Source organism: Morone saxatilis, unplaced genomic scaffold, assembly GCF_004916995.1.
Source record: "Morone saxatilis isolate NCDOM2014 unplaced genomic scaffold, NCSU_SB_2.0 Contig8, whole genome shotgun sequence".
Classification (NCBI taxonomy): domain Eukaryota; kingdom Metazoa; phylum Chordata; class Actinopteri; family Moronidae; genus Morone; species Morone saxatilis.
Genome location: NW_023340257.1, coordinates 27,693,165 through 27,700,838, shown reverse-complemented (window position 1 = coordinate 27,700,838; position 7,674 = coordinate 27,693,165). Strand labels below are relative to the sequence as shown.

Below are 7,674 nucleotides of genomic sequence, written 5' to 3'. Positions count from 1 at the left end.
CCAGTCAGACCATTTCTACACAGCAGCTGGGTCCAGTGATCAAACCTCTCTGGGTCAACACGGACATGTTGCTGAGAGTGCTGCCTTGATAATCTTGGCCCCGTCACCACCCTGTTGTTTTTAGACAGAACGAGGTCCAGATGGGCTGTGACTGGGTTCAGTGTGAGATAGCAGGCATCTGGTGACCAAGTGAATAAAGTTGCTGTGATAAGTTGCTAAGGGCATGTCTACACAGGACGCACTCAGCTTTCTATTTTAGGTTTATTACACTTGATTTCTCAAGTTCAGTTAACTTAAATCAGTTGTTTTTATATTTTCACAACTTCTGATGATGACAATGTGATGACGTTAAACTTAACTATTCAATTGTAGATGACAGTGTAAACAACTGAAATACAAACAATACAGTACTTACACTTCCTCAGAAGTGGTTTCAGCCTCTGGGCTCCTCCATTGTCCATCCTGGAGTGAGAGGTACACAATCTCAGACCAGCATATTCTATTATAGAAACATGAGCATTAAATGCGGGTCTCCATACCTGAGAGTCTTTAGTCTGCAGAGTGGGTCCTGCAGTCTAGCAGACAGCAACTTCACTCCTGTGTCTCCTGGATAATTGTAGCTCAGGTCAAGCTTTCTCAGACTGGTTTTGGAGCTCAGAGCTGAAGCCAGAGAAGCACAGCCTTCCTCTGTTACCTGACAGCCCGACAGACTACAAACAAACACACAGAGCAAGTGTTAACTTGTGTTAATGTAGTCTAATGTTAACAAAAATAAATAAAAGCTGTTGACCGAATCAGCTTTAGTCCTGTTTTGTTTTTATCTCAAATAGTTTGATATTTAACGTCAGACTGTGAAAAAAAGCACCAATCGGTTATAAGCCGGACTGATGCAATGTGGAGAAAAAACAAGGAGTTACTCCTGTGACGCATGTAGAAACACCTTTCTTAGGTGTTAATGGTAGATAAATTGTCATCTGTGTAGTTTAAGGAATTGTGACCTTAGAGTTTTCAGTCGACAGTGAGGCTTTCCCAGTTCAGCGGAGAGCTGCATCACTCCTGAATCCTGCAGGTCGTTGTTACTTAGATCAAGTTTTCTCAGACAAGAGGACTGAGAGCGGAGTGCTGAAGCCAGAACTTTGCAGCTTTTCTCTGACAAACCACAGCAACTCAACCTGAGGAAATCAAATTGAGTATTTTGTATCTGTGATTAAACTGAATAAACACATCACCAACACAGAAGAAACCTATAACCTGAGCTGACCTGAGAGTTTCCAGTTTACAGTGAAGACTCTGTAGACCAGCTGAGATTAGCCTCAGTCCTGAATCCCTGACAATGTTGATACTCAGGTCCAGCTCTTGCAGACTGGAGGAGCAGGAGCTGAGAACTGAAGCCAAAAAGCCACAGCTTTTCTCTGACAGGGCGCAGTCAATCAGCCTGAAAGAAAAAGGAATTAAATTATTAGTATCTTTTATTCTGAGACCAACTTTATTGCTAATTCTTAGTTTAAGTCGGTAAGTGAGACAAAAAAATCTAACAGGAAACCAAACTGTCCACAGTGTAACTTCAGTCATACCAATTCCTGTCTCCTAGAAATTAAAATTATATACTATAATAATTTCTTTTGACAAATCAACAAAGCAAACACCAAAGATCTGGGAAGTTGAACAAAATGTATTTTGTTTTTTTTTATATTTAGGAGAAGGTGAAGGTTGGAGAAGGTGCACTGGATTTTGAAGCTGTGTGGAAGTCAGGGCAATGTTCAGGGCAGGATTGGATAAGTACATAATGGTATCATCAGCATATAGGATTTTGTGAGAGCTCCCAGCAGCAAGAGCAACATTATTTATGTAGATTTTAAAAATGGATTAAAGTGTATGATCGGTGAAAGTTTTACATTACATTTATTGCAAACATTTTGCAACTTGGTAGATATTTTAATTAAAATGTTAAAAGTTAATTACTAAAGTGCTAATGCCAAATGGAGATGGAAGTAAAGGGTAATTGTGATGGTGGTTTTACCTATGAGATGGACAAGGGTGCCATGTCCTCTTTGATGCATTATGAGGGGCACTGATGCAAACCCAAGGTACAAGAATAAGCGAATAATGCTTTAGGTTATGGTATAAAGTACATATTCATTAGAAACATTTTCTCCAAAATGTCCAAAAATAAATTGCTCTGACCTGAGAACTTCCAGTTTACAGAGTGGACTGCCCAATCCAGCACAGAGCAGATTCACCCCTGAATCCAGCAGGTTGTTGTGACTCAAGTTCAACTTTCTCAGACTGGAGGACTCTGAGCTGAGGACTGATGAGAGCTCCTGACAGCATTCATTTGTGAGACGAGTTTGATTTAACCTAACAGTGAAATGAAACAACTTTTAGGTAATAAGCTTTCCAGAGAATCTGACACCCCTATCAAACATTCATGATGTTCACAATCATGTTCCTAATTAAGTACATTTAGGTAGGGAACAGTTTAAGAGCTAAAGCATCAAACTTTATCTAACCTCAAGGTTTCCAGTCTACAGTTTGGACTCTTTAGTCCAGGACAGAGCAACATCACTCCTGAATCGAGCAGGTCGTTGTTACTCAGGTCTAGCTCCGTCAAACTACAGGCCTGGGAGCTGACAACTGTTGCCAGGACTGTACAGCTTCTCTCTGACAGGTTACAGCCACTCAGCCTGAAAAAGAAAAATGAGGATAAAACATAACAGTGGAAAGGACATCAGTGCATTTAAGTATGTTAAATGTATAGAAATACAGTGTATCTTTGTGCCTACAGAGATTTGTTAGATGATCTGATCACTGGCAGCAGCCTTAGAAGACCCTCCTCCGAAGCACAGTATTCCTTCAGGTCAAACACGCTTACATCTTTTTCTGATGAGAGCAAGATGAAGACCAGAGCTGACCAGTGAGCAGGAGATAGATTATGTGTCAAGAGACGCCCTGAACTCAGGTACTGTTGGATCTCCTCCACTAGAGAATGGTCATTCAGCTCATTCAGACAGTGGAACAGATTGATGCTTCTTTGTGAAGAGAGATTCTTCTTGATCGTCTTCTTGATGTATTGGGCTGCTTTCTGCTTTGTCTGTGAGTTACTTTCTTTAAGTGTTTGCAGACCTCGTAGAAGAGCCTGATTGGTTTCCAATGAAAGACCCAGCAGGAATCGGAGGAAGAGGTCCAGGTGTCCAGTTGGACTCTGCAAGGCCTTGTCCACAGCACAGTGGTAGAGGTTTGTAGATGTATCCTTGAATAGGTCAGACCATTTGGATCTTGATTTGGCCTCAGACAGCAGATTGACTCCAGAGTTGATGAATGTCAGATGGACATGAAGAGCAGCCAGAAACTCCTGAACACTCAGAATGGACAAGCGAAGACTTGTCTTGGTACAAGTTCCTCTCTCCTCTTTAAAGATCTGTGTGAGCACTCCTGAATAGAAACTGAGGCTTGCTCTGATATCGATGCACACTCTGTCAGGTCTGTTTCATGAAGATCAGGTTACCTTTCAGTAACTGCTCAAAGGCCCAGTTTTCCCAGAGAAAAATCATCTCCACAGTGTTTGGACTCCAGTGTGGATCTGTCTCAGCTCCTCCATCATACTTGATGTTTTCAGTTTGGACTGAACCACCAGGAAGTGGATGTACATCTCAGTCAGGGGTCCGGTAGCACAACCCCCTTTCTTGGTCTTCACATGTCCTCCAGAACTGTAGCAGTGATCCAGCGAAAGACGGAATGTGGCACAGATGTAGAGGCTTCTGGATGTCTCAATGTGGGACATGATTCTGCTAGTCAGGTTCCATCTCCTGAATCTCTTCCTGAAGTACTCCTCCTTCTGTGGGTCAGTGAACCCTCTGACCTCTGTCACTATGTCAACACCTCAGAAGGACCTGATTGGCTGCTGCAGGTCGTGTGGTTATCCAGAGGTGAGCAGGGGAAGGCAGTTTTTCCCCCCCTGAATGGGGTTTGTTAGTGGAGCACATGCCAGTGAAGTGGACTTTGTGCATCAGTCAGTGATTTTTTGTGAGCGAAATCTAAGGGAAGTCGACACTCATACCAGACCGTCAAGAGATGAACACAACCTGAACTCTTCAAACCTGGCCAGATTCCTCTTCTTTGGTTTCAGTAAAGAAGTGAGGAACAAGTTCCACCAAGCCTGTACTTTTTCTCTTTCAGTGCAATTCGCTTCTCTGAAAGTGAATGGAAATGTGAACTGTATGGTCCTGGTTTGGCTTTGCCTTCAGCCCAGTCCAGAGTGAACTTCTGTGTTAAGACTGTTTTCCAAATGCCAGCCACGCCCTTTGTCCATTAATGTTCTGATTGGTTCATCTCTTCCAGGTGAGGTTTGAAGAAATGTCTTCACATCTGATTGTTGTTTCTGCTGTGGCTGGGCTTTCCTGGATGCTGTTTCAATCTGTCTGATTCTCCATTGTTCATCATTGACCTCTGCAGTCCCTCCCTCTGTGATGTAGAGCTCTGTGTAGATCTGCTTTAGAAGGGTTGGGTTTCCTCCTTTAGCAACTCCCTCGAACAAAAACTGGAACTTATTCTCCAGATTATATTTAAGTTTACGCTGACAGGTGACGGCGTGAGTTTCTGTGGAAATAAACAACATTGAGTGGTTGATGCAATACAGATAGCAAAAGAATGAATGTTCAATTTGGACATTTGGTAACAGTATATGTAACAAAATCAACTAAGGTACTGAGTAGCTTCCAAAGCTTTCAACTGCATTTCATAATACTCATTACCATCTCACTCCTCTTCCTCCATTTCATGCCTCTACTGTCCCTGAACCTGGTCTGTCTTCCCCAGAGTCAGAGGTCTAGTCAGAGTTGCTGTAAATCAGCTGGCCTCCATGGGTCTTGGAGGCTGTGAGCCTGGATCCATTGCACGCTCACCCTGCTCCCTGGCAATATTCTCTGCTCCTACACTAGTAGTGATTAAACTCCCTCTGTCCTTCGAGGGCCCAGTCCAGGTAGAGTAAGTAGACCACTAAGTAGCTAGTGGCAATGGATAGTACAGTATGTGCAGCAGTGCACATACATACTTTTGTCCTGGTTATGATTGTATTTGTTTTTTTGCAACTACCTGACTAATAAAACTAATGGTTGACTATTAGGAGGCAGCCCAACAGATTTTCCTAAAATCCCCTAAAATTAAGTAAAATTAAATAATACCACTTATATGCCAAAAGATGTCATTTCTGTGTTTATGTCAGTAACATATGAGTTAGCTATACATGTTATTAGCTGGTAGTCATTAGGTGATGGCATTAGCTGGGGTTGTCACAAAAGTGAAAGGTAGTTGAGGAAGCTTGTTTATTTTGTTTGGTGGATTAGGCTGCATAATACAAGTGCTGGCAACATATTGGATAGCCTTTTAGCTGGCTTAGCTAGCCTAACTGGTTAGCTTGGCTCTATAAGATGGCTGTCAAAGCCATCAACTCTTTCAAACATTCATGATTCATGTTTCTGCAGTTATAGTTTTTTTTTTATCAACAAGAATTATGTAGATTTGGGACTTATTTATTGTTTGATATAGATATGTATAGGCCCCTGTGCATTCCCCATGTTATCCATTTTCTAAATGTTAAAGTGTCTTACTGCTCTGCAGAGAATTGGCCAGCTCCTCCTCCTTCATTCCCCTCAGGAAGTGCATTGTGATCTTCAGGAATGATTCTCTGCTATCCTTATTGTCTCCCACCTCCTCATCCTCTAAACAATCTGTGAAATCTGGACTCAAAACCCTCTGAATCCTCTTCAGCTCGTTCTTCACGAAGGTAACAATGTTCTCTTCAAGCAACTACAACAGAAAAATTATACAAATTTCTCACTAAAGTCAATAATGAGTTGACAACAATCCATAGTTTAAATAGTGGGAATTCACATACTATAAATATGGAGTCCAGGTCTGGTTGATGTTTCTGGTCCGACTGAATACCTTTAGACTTTCGGTCTCTGTGGAGAGGATAAAAGTGTTTATTATCCTGCTCATACCATGGTCACTTGAAGATCATTAATTTATATTTTTATGAATTTTGCAAGCCATAACTCAGTTTTCCTGGTAATACCTGAGGGTTTGGCTAATACCTAGAAGAGTCATTACCATCCTATAAGGTTCTGATGCAATGAAAAAATGGTTCACTACTCTACTATTTATAAAGTATAAAATGCTTAATATCTGACCACATGGTGGTGCTATTATTCTATTTTCTATTTATTCTTAATATATCACAGCTTTTTTCACTGAAATTATTTCAGCTATGTAAGACACACAGGTTATTTATTTAAATTTATCAGAGTTTTGGAATTTGAAACAATTTATAAGTGACCACATGGTGGAACTATTGAATACATGCCTTAATATAAATATACATTTAATATACACATCTCCATGGGACATCTGTGTACCAGGTTTGATGACGTAAGCATATATAGTATTTGAGATTTTGTTGCTGGTATGTGATTCCCATTGATGAGCTTTTCAAAAATGAAGACTGAAGATAACAATTGTTTCGTACAATAAACTAAATTTAAACTGCAAGCAGCATTGGGCGGGACCTCGCCCTCCACACAACTCGGAGTGTGCTGCGACCGTGTCATGTGCCGTCGTAACACATGTGGACCAAAACATGAAATTTCACGTAAATCAGATCAAAATCGTCATGCTGCGCTTACTTCCCGTTGCTAGTAGGTGGCGGCATCAATATATCTGAATATTGCCATATAGACATGTTCAGGACGGGACTCTTATCCAACATGTGAAGTTTCGTTGAGATCGGATCATGTATGCAGAAGTTATGACAACTTCCTTTTTCATGGCGAATCATTGAAATTGGACGCCATGCCACGGGCACGCCGTTTGACGCACAGTCGCAAATAGCACAAATTTTAATCATGAATGTCTTTAGATTGCACTGATTAAATTTGAAGTTGATCCAAAAAATTCACTAGGAGGAGTTTGTTCAAATACAACGTATGCAAATCACCGGAAATGACCACAGAATTCAAAGTGGCCGGCTTCCTGTTTAGTTAAGGGTTATGGGTCCAAGAGGCTTTTTTGCTTTCCCCATCATGATAAACATGCGTACCATTTTTCATACATGTCGGTCTTACGTGTCTTGGGGGCTGATTCTGGGGGGCGTGGCTAAGCCATTATGCGACGCCCATCTGCAACACCAAGACAATATCGCCACGACTGAATTTTGTGCAGTTTAATGAAGTTTTTTTTTTTTTTTTTCGCCCAAAAGATGTTCAAATGTTAACAAAAAGGCAGATTTTCGCCACGTCACCATGGCAACATGGTTCCATGAAAATTCTTAAGATTCATAAGATTGTCATTGTCATCGTCCGATTGGAAGGGCTGACAGAATTTTAGCTGGATCTGGTCAATCTTCTAGGAGATATACATAAAAGAAAAATAAATTCCTTTCCCCACTAGGTGGCGCTCTCACTATTAGTGAATATTATCACATAGATGAGTTCAGGGAGGGACTCTCATCAGACAAGTGAAGTTTGGAGCCGAATGGACAATGTACACTCAAGTTTATGGCAACTCGTGTTTTGTGGCGGAACTAAATTGGGTTTAAGGTATGGATCCAAGAGGCTTTTCTGCTTCTTTTATCACGATACACATGCGTACCTGTTTTCGTACATGCCGGCCTTACGGGTC

The 7,674-nt window shown here is 41.3% G+C and overlaps 1 pseudogene; it reads right to left on the bottom strand.

Moving 5' to 3' along the window:
• The window catches only part of LOC118341429, a 7,826-nt pseudogene extending 168 nt beyond the window's left edge, over positions 1–7,658 (bottom strand).
• Positions 7,659–7,674: the final 16 nt, after the last annotated feature.